Consider the following 27,349-nt stretch of genomic DNA (forward strand, 5'->3'; position numbering starts at 1 on the left):
AGACGGAATTTCTTTTGAATTAATTTCATCCCATTGGTTCTGGTCTGTCCTTCTGGGACAAGAGAAAACAACTCTGCTCCATCCTCTATATGGCAGCCTTTTAAATATTTGAAGATGGCTATCAAATCCCCTCTTAGTCATCTCCTCTAAACCTCTCACCATCTTTGTTGCCCTCTTCTGGACTTGCTGCAATTTGTTTACATCCTTCTTCAATTGTGGTGCCCAAAACTGAAGACATCACTCCAAGTGAGGTCTAACCAGAGCAGAGTAAGGCAGAATCATCACCTTGCACTATCCGGACACTACACTTCTTTTGATACAGTCCCAAATCCCATTTTACTTTTTAGCCACTGAGACACCCTACTGACTAATTTCCAGTGTTCGGTCCACTAAGACCCCTAGATTATTTTTGCACATACTACTGCCAAGACAAGTTTCCCCTACCCTACAATGATATATGTGATTTTTCCTATCTAAATGTAGAACTTTACATTTATCACTATTGAAGTTCATCTTATTCATTTTAACTAAGTTATCCAGTCTGTCAAGATCATCTTGTATGTTGATTCTGTCTTCTGCTGTGAATTGAGCGGCTGCATTGTGTACCAACTGCAGTTTCCAGGTCAGGAATAATGGAAGGCCAGCATAGAACAAGTTACAGAAGTCCAGTCTAGAGGTGATCACATGGATCACTGTGGCTAGGTGTTCTAAGGTCAAATAGGGTGCTAGTAGTTTGGCTAGATGTAGATGGGAAAATACCAGCTTTGCTATTTTTGTGATCTGTGCCTCCCTAGTAAGGGAGCTGCATCATTCTTTTCCAGGGATCATTCTTTTCCTAGTAAGGGAGGCATCAATGATCACGCCCATGTTCATAGAATCATAGAATCATAAGAGTTGGAAGGGGCCATACAGGCCATCTAGTCCAACCCCAAGCTCAATGCAAGATCAGCCCAAAGCATCCTAAAGTTCCTGGCTGAATGTGTAGGCATAAGCTGCACACCATCCAGGCTGAGTAAACATGTATCCTCATACGACCCTTTCCTCCCAGCAACAGGACCCCTGAAGGGTTGAGTTTCAGACTCTGCTTGATCCATCTCACCACATTTTCCAGACATTAGGGAAATGACTCCGGGGGTGAATCTATGTGGCCATCCATCAGGAGGTAGAACTGGGTGTCATTGTCATACTGATGACATCCCAGTCCAAACTTCGGGATGAGTTGGGCAAGAAGATGCATTACTCCTCATGGATGACCACCCTGATTCTCTCCCAGAACCCTTAGCCAGATGCCTGGAAACAGTGGCTCAAGCAGAGTCATCTGAAGCTCAAGCCTTCAAAGACTAAGATCCTGTGGCTGGGTAGGAAGGGACCAAGTGAGGAAGACCACCTACCCAACGTGGACAGAATGCATCCAGCTGTAGTCCACTCCATCAGAAACCTGGGTGCGATCCTTGACACCACCATGGAGGCACAAGTCATAACACAACAGGCCTTCTACCACCTACGCCAAGGTACTAGTGCCCTACTTGGCACCAGAATACCTAGCCACAGTGATCTGTGTGATGGTCACCTCTAGACTGGACTTCTGCAACTCACTCTATGTAGGCCTATCCTTATCCTTGACACAGAAATTACAACTGGTTCAGAATACCACAGCCAGGATTTTCACCAATACACCATGGAGATCCCACATCCAACCTATACTTAACAACTCAGCTGACTCCCAACTGAATTCTGGATCAGGCTTCAGGTTTTGGTTCTTACCTCCAAAGCCATATGCAGTTTGGGCCCAGTGTACCTGAGAGACCTTTTCTCTGCCTATAACCCCAAAAGAGCACTCCATTCCACCACTGCCAATCGGCTGGGGATCCCTTACCCCAAAAAATCATGTCAGTCCTCAACAAGGGCAAAAACCTTCTCTGTCCTGGCCCCCACCTGGTGGAATGAGCTCCCTGAAAAGATCAGGGAGCCAGTTTGGTGTAGTGGTTAGGAGTGCAGACTTCTAATCTGGCACACCAGGTTCAATTCTGCACTCCCCCACATGCAGTCAGCTGGGTGACCTTGGGCTCTCCACGGCACTGATAAAACTGTTCTGACCGAGCAGTGATATCAGGGCTCTCTCAGCCTCACCCACCTCACAGGGTGTCTGTTGTGGGGAGAGGAAAGGGAAGGCGACTGTAAGCCGCTTTGAGCCTCCTTCGGGTAGAGAAAAGTGGCATATAAGAACCAACTTCTTCTTCATCATCATCATCATCATCATCATCATCTTCTTCTTCTTCTTCTTCTTCTTCTTCTTCTTCTTCTTCTTCTTCTTCTTCTTCTTCTTCTTCTTCTTCTTCTTCTTCAGGCCTTGTGTGAACTTCCACAATTCCACAGAGCCTGTAAAACAGAACTCCAACCGACCCAACAATATCTGCTGGTCCCCCTCAGACACTCCCTCCATAACCTGAACCTGCCTGACCTCCCTGGGGGTTGTCTAAGTTGTCATTCTATTTTAGTATCGTTGGCCTAAGCCATTTCAATTCTGTTAAACTGGAACCACTGTTGGATTATTGTTGATATATTATTTTATGACTATGTTATATGTTTAGACTGTTCTATGTATTACCCCTGCAATGTTTTATGTGAACAGCCCAGAGCCATATCGGATGGCAGTATAAAAATCTAAGAATGAATGAATGAATGAATGAATGAATGAATGAATGAATGAATGAATGAATGGAGGGAGGGAGGGAGGAAGGAAGGAAGGAAGGAAGGAAGGAAGGAAGGAAGGAAGGAAGGAAGGAAGGAAGGAAGGAAGGAAGGAAGGAAGGAAGGAAGGAAGTTGGGGAGAGAACCGCAAAAATGCTAGCTAAAGCTTTACAATGATTTGTCTTTGCTAGAGATATCTGAATGACAGGGCATTAGCAGCAGATGAATTTCTTGCTTGCAGTTGATGGCAGAAGACAAACTGGTGAGGGATAGAGATGGGGTGGGATTGGCCTCCTCCTCCTTTAAAGTTCTTGCTGCATATCCAGCAGCATAGGGAAATGACAAATGCCTTCCTCATATTCACTGTAATGAAGGAAGGCTTCCTGGGCAGCCAATATGCTGGAAGTCGTGTACTCTGCTGTTCACACCATTGCAATGGGCTGCCTATTTTCTTTGCAGCACTGAAGGTGTTAGGTTTCCCAACTCTAAAAAAAGATGATTTTTTTTTAAAGCAGATCAGGGGACCAGGATCCCATCTCTCTGTACCTCATCAAGAAGCTGCTCTGGGCGTGCTTTCTTCAGCAGCACATACACTAAAATTGGAAGGATACAAGGAAGATGAACATGGCCCCTGCTCGAAGAAGCTGCCCTGGAAGGGTGCAGTTATGCAAGGATCTATTCATTCAGAGACAGAGCTGTGTTATTTTCCAAAAATAGCCTATGTGTGCTGCACAGGATCAAATAATGGGATTGTGGGAGCTGTCCAAAGAACGTCAATGAAAATATAATACTCTCCTCCCACAATATTTACATGTGCTTTCTTGGCACGTTTTTTGTTTTTTCTGGGTAAAGCAATCTACTCAAAGTACATTTCTACGTACTTTGCATTGTGATTCTTTTCATTCTCTTATTATTCTAAGGACATGGTTGTCGTTTCTGCGTCCATCGTTCATTATGGTTATTATCCACTTAATTCACTTAAGAGAAGCAATTAATCTGTGAATGACCTCCAAGCTCCTCCCCCAACATTCACTGAATTCTCCATAAATACTGGAGCTCCATACCATGCCACTCATCAGGCCTTCCAGGTGACTTCTCCTTCACTGAATCAGCTGTCAATTTGACGAGGGTCTTCGTTCTTGCCCTTGCGTTGTTGTTCCTGGTCTCTGCAGCCTCTGCAAATAATGATGGAGAAAATGAAAGCAGGGACTAAGAAGTCAATGACCACAGGACTAAGTATATTTTCCTGGAAACATGGACTTACTTCTGAGTAGACTTCCAAAGATTGTATTCCATAAATCCCCAGAATGACTTTCTTTAATAACAGAGACTCTTTTTCTTAGTGACCCTTGGGACTCATAGTCAAGTGAGCAGGATGGGACGGATCTCTAACATGTCTTAACATAAAATTTGGGGGGAGGGGGGAATGAGAGTGCCTTCTCCATCAGTGATGCAGTATCCAGTTACGTCTGAAAGCTAGGAGAAACTATATATGCAGAGAAAGAATTCTCCCCTTTATCCTTTGACTATCTTTTCATGGAAAATCTGAATAACTCTTTGTGTCCCTAGTGGCCACTGGCTAGGGATGGGGAGGGGTATGGTTGCCAAATCTTAAGGAGTTCTGGAGATGGAGTTCTGGGAAGGACAGGGACCTCAGAGAGCATCCATTTTCTCCAGGGGAAGAGGCCTTTATTGCCAGATGACCAAATTGTGCATTTTGTCCCTCTGTCCTGTCCAAGTGCTAATTAATATGTGACGGTAGGAGGCTGGGCATCGGGGATATACTGTAAGGATATAATGTACGATATATGTACGATGTATAATTAACGAATGTTAATGTTTGAAGCAGGTTTGTATTTTGAGTAAAAACAGTATTGTTAATTGGGTTTCCCTGTGTCTTTTTTATAAAGTTTATATCTCCTGTATCTGACAGTACTTTTTATGGCACCCATGGTCTAGCCCTCGTAACAAATGAGTTTGACATAGGGTTCCCGTGTGTGTGTGTGTGTGTGTGTGTGTGAGAGAGAGAGAGAGAGAGATCAAGTCTCAAAGTAGGGCAATTTCAATTGGTCTTAAAGCTTTGTTCTCTCCCACATGGTGCTTTTGCTCTCTGTTTCCCAAAGGAGGAAAAGGGGGAAGAGACCTCAGCCAATGGAGGGAAGGGAGGCTTGGCTTTGTATCTCTCCTGTGGTCATTGAGAAAGCCATGCAAAAGCAAACTGTGACACAGCAGCCTTGGAGAAGGAGAGAGTGATAAAGAGAGAGCCTGGCCAAAGTGAGCGAGGGCCAATCATGTAGGGAGTGAGTTGTCTGCAATGTTTAATTATGATTTCAATTGACTAGCCCTTATTGGCAGAGTGTTCTCTCCCTTTTGGAGTGTTCTCTCCTTCCAAGAATGGCTAATCAGGTAGGGAGTGAGTTGTCTGCATATAACTTCAACTTTATAATGTTTAGTGATAGTGCTAGGTTTGTTTGTAGATGGGCAAAGCAAAAAGATTGGTGACAGATTTAATTGGGGGCATACATAACAGAACTGCCAATATACATAAAAATCACTGTTAGATATTATTACTTTGGTTTTCCAGCAGTATATTGGAAATGTGGGTGAAATTAAACTACCCTCCACAAAAACCCATGTCATTTTTAGTTGGGTGCTCACCCTGCCAGAAGGAGCATGTGCATGTGCTCACTGCTTGTCTTCCTGGATGACAGCATCCTTCCTTCCAGCTAGATCCTGGCAAGGCTCTAGCAGTCCCAGACAATCATCATTACAGACAAACGGCAGAGAGGGAAAGCAGCACACATGTGTAGTTGTCCCCTAATTCCAGATGTTTCCCGAGCAATGGCAGCCTTCCTTGCAATCAGAGCCTGGTGAGTGAAGGGTACAGGGTGTTTCTAGCTGATGCTCAAGCTGGGACAAGCAAAGAGCAACTACATTTCTCACTTTGGCTTGGATCTGGGAGGCTTAAACACTCTCATCCATTTTAGCCTTTATTCATGGAGAAGGTGCCTCAACACCTTCATAGTTTTGGTGGCTCTTTTGTATGCTCTATTCTAGCTACATGCTGTCTATTTTCAGATAGGTTGAGCAACAGTATTCCATGTACAGTAGCATCACAGATAGTTCCTGCAATAAAAGTATCTAGTATACTGTCTGGTTCATTTGTAGATAATATTTGGTCTGATTACCATTGTGGATATCAACAGGATTCTGAAGTCTGTGAAGGCAACCTCTTCTTGACCCTTACCCTCCTTGGTTACTGAAATCTTGAAAAGAGCCCCTGATATCTGTTGCCCGTCTATCACTGCCTCAGTATGATTTTCCTAAACTACTCAAACATCCTTGGAAAAGAACGATGCAGCTAAATATAACCCAAACAAACAAACAAACAGAGGTAGCTGTAAAAGAACTCCAATCTACCATTTCTGAACAAGATAATTGAGAGAGTAAACAAACAAATAAACAGAGGTGGCCGCAGAAGAACTCTTGAGCAAAGGTGGACAAACTGTGGCCCTCCAGATGTCCATGGCCTCAATTCCCATGAGCCCCTGCCAGCATTCGCTCATGGGAATTGTAGTCCATGGACATCTGGAGGGCCACAGTTTGCCCACCCCTGCTCTAGACCTTCCTGGATTCCTTCAACTGGGTTTCAGGACAGGCTATGGGATAGAAATGGCACCTGTGGTATTCTGCTGTCTTTTCAGACACAGAACACCAGTATGAGCTGTCATTTGAGTCAGAAAAAAAACTGGAAACATGAATCCATTCTGGGGACTGCCATCCTATTATATCTAACAATCCTTTCTTCAATTCAGTTGATGTTGTTTACTTGGATTTTACTAAAGCTTTTGATAAGGTTCCCCATGATGTTCTGATGGACAAGTTAAAGGACTGCAATCTGGATTTTCAGGTGGATAGGGAATTGGTTAGAGAACCACACTCAAAGAGTTGTTGTCAATGGTGTTTCATCAGACTGGAGAGAGGTGAGTAGCAGGTTACCTCAGGGCTCGGGGCTCGGCCCGGTACTATTTAACATATTTATTAATGAGTAAAGGAGGTTGAGAGGGGACATGATAGCCCTCTTTAAGTATTTGAAAGGTTGTCACTTGGAGGAGGGCAGGGTGCTGTTTCTGTTGGCTGCAGAGGAGAGGACACACAGTAATGGGTTTAAACTACAAGTACAACGATATAGGCTAGATATCAGGAAAAAAAATTTCACAGTCAGAGTAGTTCAGCAGTGGAATAAGCTGCCTAAGGAGGTGGTGAACTCCCCCTCACTGGCAGTCTTCAAGCAAAGGTTGGATACACACTTTTCTTGGATGCTTTAGGATGCTTAGGGCTGATCCTGCGTTGAGCAGGGGGTTGGACTAGATGGCCTGCATGGCCCCTTCCAACTCTATGATTCTATGATTCTAAGCATCTCCCATTGTTCCCAATGGGCATTCTTGAAATTGATTTTTAGTATATTCTGCCCAAGCTGTCTATCCATCCACAGAAGAACGAAAGAGCACCTTCCCCAGGAGGGATGAAAAAGCACTGCAGTTCTCTATAGCAGGGGTAGTCAACCTGTGGTCGTCCAAATGTCCATGGACTACAATTCCCATGAACCCCTGCCTTGACTACCCCTGCTCTATAACTTGTTTTCAAAGGTGATTGGTCTGAAGTACTTGGTGCTCCTCCCGTCTATGGATCAGAGTCATAATGAGAAATGCCTAGCCTCACTGAATCATGGTATGAATCAACAAAATCACTATAGTGTAATTGTAATGGTGCTATAGAAGTACAACTTTAAAAAGGCAACATACCCTAATGGCATGCGCTACAATCCAAGATAAACCCCAAAGAAGAATGCAACCAAACAGTAATTTTCAAGGCAGACCACTTCTTTATTTAATAAACAAAGTCAAATAAAACGGCTTTTTCTAGCGCTGGAGAGACTACTCTTCCATGTTAAGTTCCTCTGCTTCACTCCTCGGCCTTTTTGTATGGAGCATCTTGTGGGGATTTGTAATGCAGGTGTGGATATTTCTGATGTGGAGCAGGAGGTGGTGGTGGTGGTGGTGGTGGTGGAGGAAGTGGCACACAGCAAACTGATCCAGGACAGGCTCAAGTGTATCTATGAATGCAACCCTTCGGGCAGGACTGAAGGCAATTACTACCACAAAACTCTCTAAATTATAAATTCCCTGAAAAAGAGAATTGCTAGACAGTAATGACACTATGTATCTTTTGGTTGAGGCTGGGCTGAATACCGGATGTTAAGAATGTGTCATTCCCCGTCCTTGCATAATCTGGACCCCCCCCCAGGAGGGGGCCTACCATCGCCCCCAGATTTACATCTGATAGTTGATCTACACAGCCGGGAACAGATGTATTGAGGAATTTGGGCCTAATGTGGGACTGTATGATCACCATCTATTTTGTTTTTGCTGTTTTATCTGTTTTAGATTGTATTTTATGGGGGTCTTATGCTTTTACTATGTTGTAAGCCACCACGAGCCAGCTTGTTTGGGAGTGGGGTAGAAATCTAATTATAAATAAATAAATAAAAAGTGCAGAAAAGGGCAACTAAAATACCTTTCCTATGAAGAAAGAGGATGAAAAAAGGATAATCTGGATCTTTATTGATCCTAATTTAGCTATTATCTATTATATAAGGAATAATAATGGTTCCAAAATTGTTATGTATAATTATTTCTCTCATATATATATGGGGGGGAAATGGCGATTGCGTCTCCGGAAGCTCAGGAGCAAGAGCTAGGGAGGGACATTCTTTTTACCGCTATTTTGAGAATGCACATGTCTTTCGCTGATGTGTTGCAGCTTGTGCTCAGAAGTGTAGCGTTTTTTTCAGGGGGAATCCACTTTTCTGGATTTCCCCCTAAGTGCTATAAAATTCCGATTGTTGCTGGAGTTTGGCAGGAGTTTTGTGGTTTGTTTGCGACATGCGGAACATTAAATTAGCGTTTACATAAGGTAAGACTTCGGTTACATTTAAGTTGTGCGGAGTGGCCCTAGAAATGAGTTGAAGTTTTCAGAGACTAGAGCTGTCCATCCTTGCAACTCATTTCTTCTGCAGATTGGTAATCTTCTGTTCTGCTGAGGAGATCAAGGCAGCTTTCATGATCCTCTTCCTTCCCACACAATCAATGCACATGCAAGCACATTCCCCCAATACTTACCTCTAGTCAGAAGCCACAGCAACTAGCAGAACTGCAAAGGCAATAGCAGGAGATCTCATGGTGAAAGGATGTATCAGGCCACAAGAAGTCCCAACAGCAGCTGATCCACTGGAGAATTCACCCAGAGGATTTTATGAGCCATGTGGTCTGAAGCCCTGGTATTTATGGAAAATGTGAGGGACAGATGAGGTATGAGGTAGGTCAGGAATGTACCTCCTGGAACACCGTTGTGTTGTGTTAGCCCCAACCCTATCTATGCATGGAGGAAGAAAAATGAACTCCTATCTTTCACTAGCTTCCAAGTGGAATCTGTTTGGTGCTAGGAGGCTAAACTCTTCACCCTCCTGATCTTGCTGTGTATGTTGAGTGAGATTCATTGGATACCTGTAGGCAAGCACAAGCAGAACTTATGCCTCAATAGTAAGTGATAGGAGGGCTCAGTAGAAAACTGTGAACCCAGAAAGAACGGAACAACATTTGCTCATGAGACAAAAGAGGGTATTGTATGAAAAGGATATTGGAAAGAAATTCAGAACAGATCATGATGCATTAATGACTGGAACAATGAGGTCAGTTTCCACAACAATGTGCCTGAATGTTGTGCAGTGATCGTTATTAGATATTGAATGGAATGTGGCACAAATCCCAATCTGCGAAGAAACAAAATATTAAAAAACCAAACAGACACTAAATTGGACAAAAGTTTGCTTTCAGAGGCAGTATTTTGGGGAAAGCTAACAGGGGCAGCCCTACAAACCCGACTGATTTAACTGTCCCCCTGAAGATAGATTTAGGTGGGTAGCCATGTGGGCCTCAAGTAACAGAACAAAGTTTGAGCCCAGTGCCATCTAAGAGCTACAAAGTTTATTTGACAGGGCAATTCTGCATCTGTTAAATGTAGTGAAATACTTACCTCAGGCAGTCGTTATATTTTGGCCAGTCTGCATGACGTCGCCAACTTCCAGTGTCCAGGCAGCAAACTGCTTGCTACATCCTCCATTTTAAAGCGTTAGCTGGGGAATTGCATAAAGTGGATTTCCCAACCTAAAAAATTATGAGTTACAGGAGAGCAACCAGCAGGCAAGCAACCAAATAAATGTGTGGAGGCAAAGAAGCGCTACCTCTACCTCCAATGTCCCCCCCTCGCACCCACCTCCTGCTCCCTACATCTGGTGACGGAAAGTGCTTTTAAAAAATTAAGAACAGCCTGGAGATGGACAAGCGTGCAGGTGATGTACAAGCATGCAGGTGATGCCAGAAATAATTCTCCCCCAAAGTTGTAACACATGCTTGCCTCTCTAATGTCCCCCCTTCAAAATCAGGAACAAGATTATCTTTCCACCACTGAAAACACTAAGAAGTATTTATTTATTTATTTATTTATTTATTTATTTATTTATTTATTTATTTATTTATTTATTTATCATACTTCTATACCGCCCTCCCCAGAGGCTCAGGGCGGTTTACATTATAACAGAGAACCATACATAAAACAGTCTGTAGAACATGTGCATCGATAACCAACAATTGCAACCAAACACAACACAGTATAACAGTAAACAATCGTAATACAAACAGGTCCAGGGCTTATTGATTGAATTCTGAGGTGGGGTGGGGGGGTTGTACCAAAGTATGAGGTTGTACCAAAAGCACAGCGTGTCTGTTGGTGGGGAGATCTGGAATCATTCAAAACCATTCCCTCAGCCACCTGATGAGTCATGCTAACTGCTCTGAAACTTCCCACATATCTGGGGGAGCAATATCAGCATGCTTTTTTCCAAGATGAGCTGTGCACAGTTCTGGAACTCTAGCAACTAAGATCCCGACTACTGTCAGTTTTAAAATAAGAGTCCAATTAAGCTTGCTTGCCTTTCCCTCTCTACCTTTTTCCAACCTGAAATGGCACCGTGGGGGGGGGGGTTATTTTCCACTATAGTCCACTATGCATCATTACCATCTCATGCCATCCACTCTGTACCTCAGTTGACCTCTCTTCCTTTCTAAGTCCAGCACTGGGGATAGTCCTCTTTTGGCTCTATCTTCCATTTATATAAAACAAAGCATGGTGTAACAGTCTCCTCTTCCTCCAGGCAAGCAGCAGAGCCATTCCATCCAGGAGGGGAAAGAGTAAGTAGTCTAGCACTGCACATGTGCAAATGAGACAGGGACGGAGATTGGTAGGCGGAGGAGTCTCCTCCGGGCTTGAGGGAAGGCGGAGAGATGGGAGCCTGTATGCAGGGCATCTCCTCAGAAAACACAAAGTCTGGGATGGAAAGTGCAGTGGTGGACCCTGCACTTTGAGGCAGTGCCCATGAGGTGAGGTGGTTGCCTGTGTGCACATGAGGTGAGGCCTGCAAGCCCGCCCAGGGGTAGGGGTCTCAGGGTAGGAGTTGCCTCCTGATTTGCATTGAGGGTGTGGCGACTGTGGTGGTGGGCCTCAGAAGCGAGCCCAGCGCCCCTCTTTCTGCCTTGAGGAAGGGGGCATGGATTGCCTCTCCGTTTTCCTGCGCCTGCTCTTCTGGCAAGTTCGATGGGAAAGGGGCATCCCAGCGCGAGCAAGCCTTGAGCTCCTCAGTCTGGGTCTTTGTCTATGCCCCCCTCCCCCCTCAGGCCCCAGCTGCAAATTTAGCATTGCCATAATCTGGTCAACTTACCTTTGAATAGCAGTACAGTATCCCCAATTGCTTTTGAAACTTCCCTCACTTTCAAAAGTCACCCGCCGCTGCGCCGCTGCCCGCTCCTCCACCCCGGCCCACGATACAGCGCTGGCCGCGACAGACAGGAACGGCCACTTTGGCAGCCACTTTGCCTTTGCACAACACAGTGAGTGCCTAAAAAATCGGGAATTTTAGAAAATGCCACGGGATGTGGGACTAATCTTTTAAAGGCAGGACTGTCCCACGAGATGCGGGATGGGTGGTCATCTTAATTTAAACAGAGAAGTATTTAATGTTTTTTTAAAAATTAGCAAGTATTGAAGGCTCTTTAAAACATGGAGAAAGGGGCTTGGCTGCCAGGACTGATTGACAGGCGGAAGAGAGTCGCATATTAAGCGCATTGCTCTCTTCTGCCATTTCCTGCAGCACTTGTGGAGTGTAAGAAGTGTGAGAAGGCGGAAGACAATAGCGGGGCAGCAAGAAGGTGTGGAGCAGTTTTCTAGAGCCTGTTGTGTATTTCTACGCAACAGACTTTATTGCTTGTATATGATAATGCCCACCACCTACATTTGTGTGGGTTTTTAGTTCCTTCTTCTTAATTTCCATGAAGCCCTTCTGCTCTAGCAATCCTCTAAACTAGCGGTCCCCAACCTTTTAAGGGTTGAAGACCGCCTCCGGGGGTGGGGAAGAGCCAGCAGCCCAGGTGCCGCACATGCGCATTAGCGCCCCTGGTGGTCAAAACGCGCATGCACGGAGCTTCCGCGCATGCACATTTTCACCACCAGAAGGTGCTAATGCACATGCACGGCAGCTCTGTGCATGCGCATTTGTGCCTGCTGGCGTGCCGGCTGCTGTACCTGCCTCTCCCCCCCCACACCTCTCGCAGCAAAAAGCTAGCCGGGCCACATCTCTCGCGGCCTGGTGAGCTTCTTGCTGCAGGGGGGGGGGGGAGAGGCAGGCATGGCAGCCCGTTACTGAGGCCTTCACGGCCCGGTAGCAGGCCGCAGACCGTGGGTTGACGACCCCCGCTCTAAACCACTGGCTCCATTGCTGGCTATCTACACTTGATGACCCTTCCAAGCCAAATGGGTAATGATTTCTTTCTGGCATGACTCCCTTTGACAAACTTCATTTCATACTAGCAGGCTAGTTAGAATTGGCTGAACAATGAAAATACCACCAGAAAAGAGAACAATGGACAGGAGGCAATGGACAATGGGAACTGAAATACAATTGACATATCTCATTGTGGTCAAAAAAGCATAATAGAACTAACGAAAGCTAAGCAACAACCTGCATTGACTTTACAGTCATGAATGTTAGCTTCTTTTCCGGTGGGATCACTATAAAATGTCCTAACATCAGTCCTCAGCTCACAACTTCTTCTGAGTCTTCCAGACCTTCTTAGCTGAAAGTCTACCATGAGAGTACTTTGTCTTATGATTGTCATCATGGTGATGTCTGCCATGGCTGGTCCAGGTAAGGATATGAAAAGCTTAGAGATGGAAAATAAAGGTGATATGACTAATCCTAAGGAATGTCCCTGTTTCAGCCACTTGAACCATAGTTTAAAATGGCAATTAACCTTTAAAAAGGAGATTGCTGTTGTTTCCCTGTTCTGCTGGCAAGCCTAGTTACAGAGTACTTTGACGAGAACATAAGTTACACCAACGTTTCCAACCCTTTGACAGTGGTAGAATCCCTGAAATTTTTCATACTTGAAGGAGCCCCAGAAGTGATGTCAGCTGGCCACAACTCCCTGGAAGTGACATTGCTACCTGCTTCCTTCACTTTCCGTTTGCTCCCTTCCCCCACCTTTACTCCTACAATGGCAGATCTGCCTCGTGTAGGCTGAAAGAAGGGTAGGAGCTGAGAAGACAACTAGGACCCCCCATACTGTGCCATAACTAACTCCCCCACTTTGAGTTTTATAACCATAGTGCCACAATGTCATGCATCATGCAATGCTGGGGGGGGGGGGGGGGAGAAAGGTGGGTGGCAAAGCCAAGTCCATTAAAACAGGAGGGGGTGCATGTTAAGTTTGCAGATAATACTAAACTAGGAAGGGTAGCTACCACACCAGAAGACATGATCATGATACAGGATGATCTTGACAGGATGGAAAACTGGGTTAAAATTAATAACATGAATCTTAATAGTGAAAACTGAAAAGTTCTTTATTTAGGCAGGAAAAGTAAAATGCATCACAATAGGATGGGTGAGTTTTGTCTTGGCAGTAGTATGCATGAAAGGAATCTGGGGATCTTAATAGACCAGCCACCGAACATGAGTCAGCAGTGCAACTCAGTGGCTAAAAAGGCAAGTGGGATTATGGGCTGTACTAAAAGAAGTATAGTGTCCAGATTATGTGAGGCGATGTTACCACTTTACTCCACTCTGGTAAGTCCTCACTTGGAGTACTGTATTCAGTTTGGCACCACAACTGAAGAAAGATGTAGAGAAACTGGAGCATGCCCAGAGGAGGTCTACGAAGATGATGACAGGTTTAGAAACCGTATGAGAAAAGGTTAAGGCAGCTTGGTCTGTTTAGCCTGGAGAAAAGACAACTAAGAGGTGATATGATAACCATCTTCAAATACATGAAGGTCTGTCATATAGAAAGGTGGAGCAGAGTTGTATCCTGTTGCCCCAGAGGGTTGGAACAGAACCAGTGGGTTGAAATTAATTCAAAAGAATTTTGGGCTAAATATCCGGGAGAGATTCCTGACAGAGCAGTTCCTCAGTAGAACAGGCTTCCTCAGAAGGTGGTGAATTCTCCTTTGGAAGTTTTGAAGCAGAGGCTAGATAGTCATCTGACAGAAATCAGATTTTTTTGAATTTAGGCATATTGTGAGTGGGTGGGCAGGAAGAGATGTGCCAGTGTTTGTCTCTTGTGGCCCTTCTTCGCATACCTAGGGAATTACTGATCACCACTGTGGGATGGTAGGTGAATTTCCTCCAGGCCCGGCTGGATTCTGGACTTTTTTTTGGTGGGGAGGGGAAATCACTTATGTTTTTCTGTCTTTCATGTTAGAATCATAGAATCATAGAGTTGGAAGGGGCCATACTGGCCATCTAGTCCAACCCCCTGATCAACGCAGGATCAGCCCAAAGCTTTCTCTTCTTTCTATAATGGATGAAGGAGTTAGATGTCCCTGCTGAGTACATTCTGCCCCAAATCTGCACACCCTGGGGAAGAAAATTATGCCTGTGAGTATAGAGAAAAAGAGCTCTGGTGCTGTGTGACATGCTATGAGATATGTAAATTAGGCAGGGTACTTTCTCAGGAAGTCCAAGAGAAAGCTCTGAATTGGTCCAGCTGTTCAGAAGGTACACACATCTTAAACAAATGAGAGAAATCACTCCTTACATTTTGCTCTCTCTCCTGTTAGCTCCCAGTTCCTTTACGACAAGGAAACCAAGCAGATACCCCTGCAGGGGTACGTGCAAGCCCAGATGTCGACATCTGAGGGATATAATTCCTGCTGATAACTGCCCAAATGTCCCATGCTGTCGGCCATTCTACAGAATATAGAGACCACAGGTGACTGAGTGAAGATGACCAAGAGAACGTCCTGCATTGGCTCATCAGTTTAGAAATCAACTTGTTCCAAACTCCTCAATAAATGTATGTGAAGCCCTATGACATATCCTGTGTATTTCCTTTAGGGCATAGTGGGTGTGGGTTCTGGGTAATAGATTATTTTTCTAATAAGTTAGGTTAGGTTGCCTTAGGTTGCCTTTTTAATTTTCATGATACAAAGTGCATTGGAGTTCTTACCTCCCCCCTTGAGACCTTAACCAGGATCCAAGCATTAGTTTACTATCCCAGGTATAAATTGGTAACATGAATTAGGGATACCAGTCCACAGGTGGGACCTGGGGATCCCCTCATTTTATAGTTCATTTCCCGATGATAGAGATAAGTTCCGCTGGAGAAAGTGGCTGTTTTGGAGGGTAGACTCTATAGCATTATACTCCTGCCCCAAACTTAACCCACTCACTGCTCCACCCCCAAAGTCTCCAGGTATTCCTAATCTACTCACAACCCTAAACATGACCCTCCCCCTCCCAACATGGCCAGTGATGAGCCTGAAGAAGTTGGAAGGAGAGGGTACCCTGCCATAAAAATCCTTGCTGGCTGAGGCTCATTGCACATGGTGCCTATATACCAACACCTGAAGCATGGGCAGTAAGAGCTCGAGCTTCTCATGCAGGGGGACATATTTTAGTAGGCATTGCAGAGACTACAGAAAAAGAAGAGCTGGATTTTTGTACACTGCTTTTTACTATGCTTCCCATGACTGGAATGCAGTAGTGGATGGATATGAGTGGTTAAAAAAAAACAACAGAAAATATCAAAGAGTGGGTGGAATGCCACTATATGTGAGGAGAGGGCTTGCCTAAGAAATAATAGAGGAGGAGAGTGACATTCTGTTGGAAAGTATCTGGGTGAAGATAAGGGAATCAGATTGTCAGGACAATTTTTTTAAAATAATGAAATGAGATTACTCCTCACAACAGTTTTTTAAAGAAAGGAATAAGCATCCCCTTCACTTAAATACATTGCCAAGCTGATAGGAGAAAGGGCAGGGCACAAAACACCAGATAAATGGCAACCCTGCTGAGTGTTCCTCCACTCTCCATAACCGTTTATGCATTGGAGGTTTCATGCTGGACTGCAGGCTGGAGTTTTAGTCGTGGCAGGTTGCCCCACCTCTTCCTGCACCCACACGGGGGAGCATTTGGCCTGGTGCACCTCATCTGCCCCCGATTTTTGCTCCTACACAAGAGCTGGGGCAATGAAGTTCCCAGTGCATAAACAGTCCATGTGGAAACTGGGAAAAGAAGAAAACAGGCAACCATGGTCTGGTCTTTAACACCTGATATGAGTACTCACATTACTTAAAGGAGGTTTGTAAATCAGGGAAAACACCTTCACAGCATGAAAACTCAGACTGAAAGAAGACAGCACTGGAAGTGAAAGGGACTGCTCCTGTTAGGAGCCTACCAATCAACAGAGACCTCTGCACTGCATCAATAATGCAGACAAGGCTGGGGAGCAGAAAGGAGATCTAAAAGAGGAAGGACATCTGAACCAAGAAGAGAGTAAAGTCCAATGGGCCTGTATTTCTCTAATGGAGAATATCCATTCTTGGCTATTCCAGGAAATAAGTAATGTGACTCCAAGTCAATCCTGAGCAGTGCAAATTTAATTTAAAAAGGGGGGTGGGACAGTTCACAATAGAATTCCAGTAGAGAAAGAGGGAACCTATCCCAAGGCTATATTCCTGTAATATGTGATTTATACAATTTTCCAAACAAATTAACAGTTTGGCAATCTGTTTTTCAATATTTAATCACAAATAAAGTACCTATCATAACATTTTCCAGATAAATGCCGTTTTCAATTGATTTTCGTCAGTGGTTGTATCCTAAGTTCAAAAAGTACAATTAGTACAAATATCATATAGTAATATAATGTCATTACTCAAAATGAAATTTTTAAAGTACGCCTACCTTTTATGATAATTATTATGAACACTTTCCACTGTGAAAGGTTATTTCTACCAAATTACCTACAAACATCACAACAGCGCATTAAACATCTTTTACAATATTATTCAAGTTAATTATAAATACAACTGTATTAAAGCTTAATTTTATCTTATTCTACTTATCTAATAGTATAAATAGGCCGTTGGCTCAGTGGTACTGGGGACAGTTTGGTAAAACAGTTCCCAAAAAACTACAGGTTCCTAATAATCAATTTCCTGCCAGAGCTCAGACATACAAACTCCTTCTTAAGGGTACAGAACTATTATAGAGATACACCAACTAGTACAGAGTTACAGAAAGCGTGACGTTCCTAAGGACGTTTTTAATCCTCTAAGGTTTAGTGTGTCCAATTAATCTTTATCCATGGTTCCTCTATATATTTGTGAAACAGCCTGGGGAGTGGGATGTGTCCAAGTTAGAATAGGGCCAATCAGGGAGCAGCCAGCAAAGGTGGATGCACCCTTATTGGCCCTGTCCCTGCAGCTCCCGCCCTCCGTCCCTGGACTCTAGCCTCTTTGCACTCAGATACACCTCAGTGCCTAGAGCCAGCAGCAGGTAAGGGGAGAAGGCTCTGGGCAAAGGGTTGTGGTAGAGGGCTTGCTGACGAGGGTCTCTTGGCCTGCTAAGCAGGGCCTTCTAACAAGCGCCTCCCAGCCTGCTGGGCTGGGCCTGTTCATGAGGGCCCCCTGGTCTGCTGACTGCCTGCTAAATAGCTCTGTCCTGGGCCTTCTAACAAGCTGGCCAGCCCCCGCCCACCCCACTTGATCCGGCTGTGAGCTGCGGGCCAAAGCCTCCTTAAGCTGCCTGCCCGTTCTTAGGAATGGGCTTTGAAGCTAGTAAATGTAATAACATTCACGTGGTCTCAGAAGTTTGTTCATGTCCATTTTATGATGATCCAAAAAAATTGTAAGCTTCCAGGTGCATGTCCCTTCTCTACATAGTGGCTCACCATCAGAGCATCCATGAGCTGATTTCTTAATCTGGATTCCAACCCGCTGTCAAGCGCTGAGAGAACTCACAACTAGCTTCTTAATAATCAGAAAGCTTTATTGAGAAGTACTACACGCATCAAGACTGGCGAAGTCAAATCTGACCTGAGTACAGATTTGCTTCTTCTTATCAATACAATTCTCCCGCTCAAAACTTGAAAGTTCCCAAGGGAGGGGAGAAGGAGAGAAGAGACACATGCAATTAAAACAGTGATACATTCTCATGGCCTTGACTGGGTGATAGCGAAACCTGGCCCAGCCGAGAGGCCTCAACAAGTGATAAGAGTTACAACAACATATATTTCACTTTAATTGTTAGCATGAATACAGGACCTGTAGCAACCAGGCGCCAAGCAATATAACTGTCATGGAAGAACTCAGGCTAATTTATGACAGAGATTCTACAATCCTGACATCCGCAAGGGTCAAGAGGGGATGCCAATATATAGTTTTAAACATGGACATCTTGTAGCATATACTACATTTTTGCTCAAACAATTTATAAACTGATTGATTCTAATAGTAAAACCATTTTTAGGTTCTGTAAACTCCCTGATTGCAGCTTGTAAGTAATTGCAGCTTGTGCAGGAGTCACACCTAAAATTTCCTTTTGACAAGTCAGTTAAAGGAACCTCCATTCTTTGTGCTCTTTTATTAACCCGTTCTCCTATATTATGACTTCTCCTCCAAGCCAATCTACAGCCATTTTCACAGCCCAGAATGTCATTAATTAAATGCCAATGTTTGTACAAAATGTTTCTGATATTTGAAGGAAAAAAAGAATAAACACACAGGTAAGTTTCACATTCAATTCCCTTTGCCAGTAACGCAGTAACATATCCCTTTTTGTGAGTTTGCTCTAACTCTAGCCTTTGAAATGAACCCCACACTGTACCAATGCTTTACCTTCCAAATCACTAGCTAATGTATATGTTTAAGTCTTTACTATTAATTCTCCTATGTCTGAGAAATTGACCATAGGATCAATTCAGTCTTAGACGTAAAGGGTTGAAACTATCAAAATGGAGCAATATGTTTCTATCCTTGGATTTCTTGTAAGAGAATGTCAATAATCTTCCTTGTGAATCAAGGGTTACTAACATGTCTGAAAAAGGTAAATGAACTGAATCATGTTGATCTGTACATTTAATTGTAGAATGCTGATTAATGCACCAATCAATAAATTGAGTAACAGAGACAGCATAAAGGTAAAGGTAAAGGTATCCCCTGTGACTAACCCTTGGGGTGACGCCCTCCAGCGTTTTCATGGCAGACTCAATACGGGGTGGTTTGCCAGCGCCTTCCCCAGTCATTACCATTTACCCTCCAGCAAGCTGGGTACTCATTTTACCAACCTCGGAAGGATGGAAGGCTGAGTCAACCTTGAGCCGGTTGCTGGGATTGAACTCCCAGCCTCATGGGCAGAGCTTTCAGACTGCATGTCTGCTGCCTTACCACTCTGCGCCACAAGAGGCTCATTCTCATCAGCATATATAATAAAAATATCCAGAAATCTGGTGTCAAATAATATCTGCGATTTAAATGGATTACATTCTCATTGAGCAGCCATCTGTCTTCAAAATCCATCATAAACAAATCAGCGATGGAGGGCGCTACTGGGGAGCCCATGGAAACTCCATGTATTTGTAAATATAAATTGTTGTCAAATAGTTATGCTCCAAAATTAAATCCAAGTAAAAAGTGGGTGGGTGGTTTCAATACCCACCTGCTAGCTAATGTATTCTAAACTATCACTCTTGCTTCCTCTAATGGGACGTTTGTATAAAGAAAAGTAACATCCATGGTTAATATTGCTGCCCCTGTGGGGATATTTAATTCCTGAATTAAATAAATAAAATGAGTAGTATCCTTCACTAAGGTATCACATGAAGAAAAGGTTTGCTGTATATAGAAGACAACAAATTGAGCAAGAGGTTGAAGAAACGATTCACATTGGCAAATTACACAGAGTTTGCTGTGCCAAACATGATTCCTAAACCAAAACCATCTTAGAAGGCTCAGACTGAGAAATTTCTGGGGATTTGACTGTGGAGCCTAGGAAGGAAGTTCAGCAGGGATCCACCCTCAGAAACTTTTATTTCCTGTGTGGGATCTAATCACAGAAGTATGTGAAAATTAGTTATAAGTCTGGGAGAACTCCAGGCCCCGCCTAGAAATTGGCATCCCTACCCGAAACCTTTGAGGGGTAGTGCTTGTTGTTTCTCAAAGATTTTCAGTGCTGCTGCCTGTGAGTGGATTAACCTCTAGGACAAAGTGACGGAAGGCAGGAGAACCTAGGGGGATGAAAGGTTGATTTGGCAGCTGACTTCAGCTCCAGAGGGATCTGTTGGAGTGACATTTACTTCCTTGCTTCAGTGAAGCTGACAGAACATGGCAGAGAGAGAGAGAGAAGGCTTACTCAGATGGGAGGAAGCCAGGGGCACTGAGCCTTTCTGTAATCATGCTTTACAGGCGGGGAGGTTTCCTATGGGATGGAGAGCTGCAGAAGTCCATGTGGAGAGCTCTTGAACAGAAAACTCCCCAAATTCAGTGGGAATGTATTTCTATCTCTTTCTTTTACACGCCCCTTAACTAGGGAGACTCTTCATTATCATCGCTGTTACCAGATTAATTTTTCCCCCAGATTTATTTTCCCCAGGGCTATTAACAAGCACTGACCCTGCTGAGTTTCTGAGATCTGACAAAATCAGGCTATAGCATTCTACCTTCCCTCCCACGCATACTACTGTAGCAGTAGGAAATTGGCCAGTAAAGCACATGATGATGATGATGATGTTATCCCGTTCAGTCGTGTCCGACCCTCGGCGAAAGTGCATACAGACACATTATATTACTACATTCGTGGCAGCTTATATATTATCTCTAAAAGTCTATTTAGTGGACAGTCATTCAAAGTCACCAGTAAAGAGTTTAGTCAGACACTTTTCAAGGAGGGCATGCTTCTGTATTGGTAGCACTCAAGCCTTGGAGGATTAACCTCATTACAGACTTGGCTGTCCACTTTACATACAATCCAGACTGTACCCAGTTTGAATTCTTATTCTGTTACTGAGATGATCATCTGTCTTCTATCTGAGTCTGGTAATAGTGTAACCTATAAAATGCCCTGTCAGCAAGGAAAATAAGGGCTAATGTTGTTAGTACAAGAGCAGTTACTTAAATGTTCAGTTAAAAAAAATATGGAACGCTGCCCTTACTGCTTTATGGTTTTACTAGATAGATGTAAAGCCCATTGTATTTTTGAATATAATGGGCACTAGCATGGGCGCTGGTGGTCCCGGCGGGCTCACAGGGCTCCTTGCGGGCCCCTCCATGGCACCGTCCCCGCCACCCCCTTTCCCCCACCCCCCTCCCACCAAGCTCCCAGCTTCGCCACGGCGCCTGGAGCAGGGCCTGCTGTTCTGTCCGCGTTGAAATATTTCCCCCGCCCCCCTCCCCACCCAAGGTCCTGGCTTCGGCGGCGGGAAAGGAGCAGGGCCTCCGCCTCTTCCCCCGGCCACCTCACCTCCGAGTCCCTGGCTTGTCGAGTTGGCACCCTGCTCCCAAAGCTCTGACCTTTGGAACAAAGGGTTTGGCAGCAGCTCTGAGCTCAGTGGCTACCACAAAGGGAAAGGCGACATCTCTGTCTTCTTCTGAGCTGGTGCACTGGGGTGGAGTGACACCCAGAGAACAAAGGCACAAGGGACCATGTGACAGGAGACTGACAGCTTGCCACCCCTCCAGCCCTGCTCTGTGCTTTGTCAGGAAATGGCATATAAACGGGAGAATAATCCTGTTTTTCCTTGCAGTGGCTTTCTAGCTTCACTTCAGGCTTCTCCTAGATCTGCCACTGCCATCCATGAGGCTTCCAGTTGTTCTTTTCTCTGGATTCTTTTTGCTCTCCGTCGTTGTGTCAGGTGAGAACATCTTATTTTTGTCTGATAGGCCTGGTGGCCATAGATTTGCCAACACCAGGGTGGAAAATGCCTGGGATTTGAGGGTGGAGCCTGGGAAGGGCACAGTTTGGGGAGGGGAAAGACCTCAATGGGTTATAATAATTGCATAGAGTCCACTCTCCAAAGCATCCATATTCTCCAGAGGAGAACATCTCTGTTGCCTTTAGATGAATGGTAATTCTGGGAGATGTCTAGGCCCCACCTGGAGATTGACAAACCTTGTTGCCATGCTATATCAAAAGAATGTGGGCTTCAGTAGGAATCCTATAGAAAAGAAACTGGAGCTTGTGGGGGAAAGAGCGGACTACAGGAAATGCTACCTGAGTCACATAACATTTCAGTTCTAGTATTGCAGCAGGTCGCTCCCCCTCCTTCTGATGATGGCCTCAAGAATCGTTTTTTTCCCGGCCCAGGGCACAGAAGGTATTCAGACACACAGGCCTGCATCCGGCGTGATGGCTACTGTAAAACAAACTGCAACAAGACCGAGGCCGTACCAGAATTAGATCTTGGGACCTGTGAAAATGGGAAGAAGAGGTGCTGCCGACCACGGGACCTGGTAAGGGAAAGGGTGGGTGGGGTGTTCCAAAAATCTTACTCCAAAGAATTTGTGAAACTTGAGGGTGAATGGGAGCATTTGCCCTCCAAATGACAGAGATAAGTTCCCTTGGAGAAAATGGCAGCTTCAGAGGGCGGACACTGCAGCATTGCAACCTGCTAAGGCCCTTCTCCTCTCCAACCCCCACTCTCCCCAGACTCCACCCCCAAACCTCCAGGTATTTCCCAAGTGGGAGTTGGCAACCCTAGAGGGGAGGCCCCACTAGTGGCAATCCTTGTCTGCTGCTCCAAGATTATGTAAATAAACATTAGCCAATCAGCATTTAGTAATTGCCTGGTTTCAACAGAAAGTCTTCATCAGAGCCTTCATTATCATATATCTACACTAAATGCATAATATAATTATCATCACCATATGATCTTCAGTAAACTCTGCCTTGCTTCCTTCTTGCTGCATTTTCATGGTTTGGTGGGGAATATTATGGTTATATACTGTATCCCTGGAGTTTCAGAATCCAAATGTGTTAATACATAGGACTGCCAATCTCCAGATGGCACCTGGGGATCTCCCGCTATTCCCCTGGAGAAAATGGCTACTTTGGAGGGTGGACTCTATGGCGGTATATCTTTCTGAGTTCCCTTCCTCCCTGCCCCAAATCCCACCTATTCCAGGTTCCACTCCCAAAATCTCCAGGTATTTCTGAACCCAGAGCAGGCAACCCTAGTTAATACCCTCATGGGTTCAAAGGGCTAAGAAGGCAAAGTCATGCCCTCTTGTCTCTAGTATGAGCAGAACTCTCCTGATAGAAGAGGAGGAGTGGGTGATTTCATCCCCTCCTCCCTGTCCACATGGCTATTAATCCAAGTGGTTGTGTGAGCAAACTTTTCTGTAATGGAGTATTTCTTACATATTTTGAAGCTGAGCATCCCTTCTAAACCTCCCTTAATGTGCAAGATCTGTTCACCCCCATCTCATTAATAGCCATGTCTTTGTGAGAACAGCTCTTCTGGATCATACCAGTAATCCATTTACTCCAGTGGTCCAACAGACACCTTCAGAAGCAAGACACAGAGACCAAGCAGGCCGCCCAGAGGGTGTTTTAAAAATCAAATCAATCAGTCAATCCTTCCTGTTTTTATTTTATTCGAGCCCTGGTCCTCAGACTGTTTACTACCACGGAGCATGGAGGCTCCATTTGGTCATTGTGGCTAAGAGCCCTTGATAGACCTATCCTTCACCAATAGAATCCCTGCATTTATATCCCACCTTCCTCCCCAGTGGGGGCGCACAGTGGATTCTTTGATCTCCCTGACAGTCACAAACAAGTTCAGCAGCTGCTCAGGTTGTCCAGTGCCCAGCCAAACAGATCTAGGATCAGCTCGTGTTTGAATGTGACAGTCAAAACCAGTACGTTTGGTTGCTCTACACGTTCACTGCAAGATTGGCAGCATTCCGAGCTGTGAAAAGAAGCTCCCAGATGTATTTCTCCTGGGAATAGGATTCTAAAAAGCTCCAGCGTGCTTCAAATAACCCCTGTTCATTTTTGTTATGGGAATGATAGGATAATCTTTATGCGATCCTGCTATTACCACAAATGTTTTTTCTTAGCTTCCCAGGCCTCAGGAGATCCCAGGCCAGTGGTAGCCATGAGGATTCTAGCGCATTCCTTTGGCATCCTTTTCATATGAGCGATGGTTGTTCCAGGTAAGTGATAAAAGGGTGTGAATGTGTGCCTCACCTTTTCCCAGAGCAGAAATATACAAAGGGAGTACACAGTTGAAGAGGCTACAAAAAGAAATATACTGCGCAGTGGGCAAAATTAGTAATATACAAAAAATATTTACAGAACTAAATAATTAAAACCTTAATGGCTAAACAGTTCACCTCTATGATGCCCATTTCTAATCTTCCAGTGGTAGAAGGGGAAAAGGACAGGAAGATTTTAATAGCCCCAAAAGGGCTAAATGGGGCTTTTTGATAGGAAGTAACATCTTCCTATCAAAGATTGTAAGCCGTGACTTCTTCGGGTAGGAAGTAACATCTGGCTAGAGTGTCGGGGGGGGGGGGTATGTTGATGTATGGTTGTCCATCAGTAGGTATAGGTGGGTGCTGTCAGTACATTGGCGACACCCCAGCTCAAATCTCCAGATCAGCTGTGTGTGTGTGTGTGTGGGGGGGTGTTATATAGATGTCAAATGACATCGGGGAGAGACTAGCTCCCTGTAGCACCCCCCCTCCATATCAGAGCACACTGCTGGAATGCTCCCTCCCCAGGCATCCCCCACTGTCCCTACCCTTGCAGGAAAGACTGCAGCCATTTAAGGGCTATACCTTGAACCCCCATGCTGGCTAGGCATTGGGCTAAAAGCCCATGATTGACTGTGTTGAAAGATGCTGTCCGGTCTAGTGGTAACAGTATTTTATTTATTTATCATACTTATATAGCGCTGACAGTAGCGCTGACCCACCTAGATCTAACTGTCTTTGGTGATTGTCCATGACCAGACCTGTCTCTACCAGGTCAGAAGCTACAAGTCAGAAGTTAAGGATGGGCTTTCCAAGCACAGGAGCAGTATAATAGAATCATTGAGTTGGAACGTATCTCCAGGGTCATCTAGTCCAAACCCCTGCACAATGCAGGAACTCACAACTACCTGCCTGCTCACAGTGACCCCAATTTCATGCCCTAGTGATCCTGCCCCCCCCCCCAATCTCCGGAATCCAGCCTGGCCTGGAGGAAATTCACCTACCATCCCACAGTGGCAATCAGCAATTCCCTGGGTATGCAAGGAAAGGCCACAAGAGACAAACACTGGCACATCCCTTCCTGCCCACCCACTCACAATCTGCCTATGTTCATAAAATCAGCATTTCTGTCAGATGACTATCTAGCCACTACTTGGAAACTTCCAAAGAAGAACTCGCCACATCCCATGGAAGCCTGTTACAGAGGGGTTATTCCTGTCACATCCTCTCCAGGATGATATAGCTGTCCATGGCTGGAGACAGACTACACAGTGTATGGTAATCTGATCAGCTACAGCACTGCTTCTGTGCTTATGAATGAAGAACAGGAATTGATTTCTGTCTTGAACTACAATACAGCAGGGGCAGTATTCTAGTAGCACCCTATGCCTCAAACCCATCCAGGACACAGCCGCAGGGCCCATCACACCATATTATTATTATTATTATTATTATTATTATTATTATTATTATTATTATTATTATTATTATTATTATTATTATTATTATTATTATTATTATTATATTTATTTCCCGCCTCTCCTGACAGGCTCGAGGCGGGTCACAACAACTAACCCCTTAAAATTCCCATTAAAATTCCCATCTGCTAGTGTAGCTGTCAAAAGAGCCTTTTCGCCCCAGTCATCTTCCTTGATCTTGGAAAGGGAAAAAACGGCAGTGTCCTTTGCCTCTGGCCATGTTTGCTTGCTTGCTTTCATGTAATTCAACACACCAGCATGGAATATTATGCCGTGTGAGCTTGGTGGTGGCAGATGACAAGTGGGGGAGGAAGGATTTCGTGAAGCTGAAGTTAGTTTGACTTGTACTCTGACTCACCGAGTACACAAAGCTGAATAATATAACTTTATATGATTGGTAAATGCCTCCTTCAAGAGTGTCCTAACTAAACAGAACAGGTAGACATCTTTGATTTGGGCGAAAAGTAACTGGTAACAGCCAGTGTGGCCTTGTTGTTATGTTTATTTCTTTCTTTAACATATTTAGAAGTTTGCCTTTCTCCCAGATAACTGGGGTCCAAGGATGTGCATATGAAGACTGGAGAGGCCAGAGTTCAAATCTCCTCTGAGCTGTGGAGCTCACAGGGTGACTTGGGGCCAGTCACTTTCTCTCAGCCAAATCTACCTGGCAAGTGTGTTGTGAAGACAAAATGGAGGCACACTGTTGATGTTTCCCTGAGTTCCTTGGAGGATGACAGGGACAGAATTCTGAATCGCTCCAGGATTTACGTTCTCTATTTGCTACATATGAACCATCCTACTGAATCAAGCAAAAACACATGCATCTCAGCAGTTTCCATCGTGGTTAGCTAAAAGTGTAAGATGTTCACAAGCATGTTCTGTTCCCTCAAACGAATGTTATTGCCTCTGGGGGGAAAAAAGAAATCCAGTTTTTACCCAATTATCTTGGGAATATAGCTTTTTAAAACAACACCCCCCCCCCCAATCATTTTGTGGCTACTTTGTGCCAGTCTTAAAGAATGCATTGTAAGGTGGATTTGTCAAGTAAGCCCCATATGAAACGTAAATTTGGTTAAATTAAAGCAGCACATGAATCGTTGTATCCTGGTGGTCTAACACATTTATCACTTACAGGGCCTAGGCTTCTGACTTTAAGGGAAAATCAGAGGTTTATTTATTAATTCCAGGTCCAATGTGAATACTTTACTTTCCCAGTCCATAATCACTCATTGTTCTGATTAAAAATGTTGTTTAAAAGTAGTATAAATAAATGTAAGAAAATAAATACCAAAAATTAAAATATAGACAAGCTACACTGGCTTATGTAAAAGCTATTCTGTGAAAATTAGAATGTATGACAACAAAATATCTACATAAAATGTATCCTCACTGAATTGAAGCCTAAGAAGTTTGTATGTCACATTATGCTGAGAGTTTATATAAAGGGAATGTGTGAAAATCACGGTTCTAAGTTTCTTCATCCTGTCTATTTCATGCTGTTGACTCTGAGAAAAGCCACAAAATGGGGAAAT

General features: G+C 44.4%; 2 long non-coding RNA genes and 1 other non-coding gene across 3 annotated transcripts; all 3 read left to right on the forward strand.

Annotated features, from left to right (window-relative positions):
* The first annotated feature begins 3,260 nt into the window (after nt 1–3,260).
* On the forward strand, nt 3,261–3,368 carry LOC143828076 (U6 spliceosomal RNA). Its single transcript, XR_013227497.1, has one exon. It is a non-coding gene; the product is annotated as a U6 spliceosomal RNA (small nuclear RNA).
* A 9,485-nt stretch (nt 3,369–12,853) lies between these two features.
* LOC143834083 (uncharacterized) lies at nt 12,854–15,173 on the forward strand. The gene is made up of 2 exons (XR_013229729.1): nt 12,854–13,009; nt 14,923–15,173. It is a non-coding gene; the product is annotated as an uncharacterized LOC143834083 (long non-coding RNA).
* A 6,625-nt stretch (nt 15,174–21,798) lies between these two features.
* On the forward strand, nt 21,799–27,276 carry LOC143835134 (uncharacterized). The gene is made up of 4 exons (XR_013230019.1): nt 21,799–21,995; nt 22,448–22,593; nt 24,202–24,297; nt 26,344–27,276. It is a non-coding gene; the product is annotated as an uncharacterized LOC143835134 (long non-coding RNA).
* Nucleotides 27,277–27,349: the final 73 nt, after the last annotated feature.

The sequence above is a fragment of the Paroedura picta genome, chromosome 1, assembly GCF_049243985.1.
Source record: "Paroedura picta isolate Pp20150507F chromosome 1, Ppicta_v3.0, whole genome shotgun sequence".
NCBI classification, from domain to species: domain Eukaryota; kingdom Metazoa; phylum Chordata; class Lepidosauria; order Squamata; family Gekkonidae; genus Paroedura; species Paroedura picta.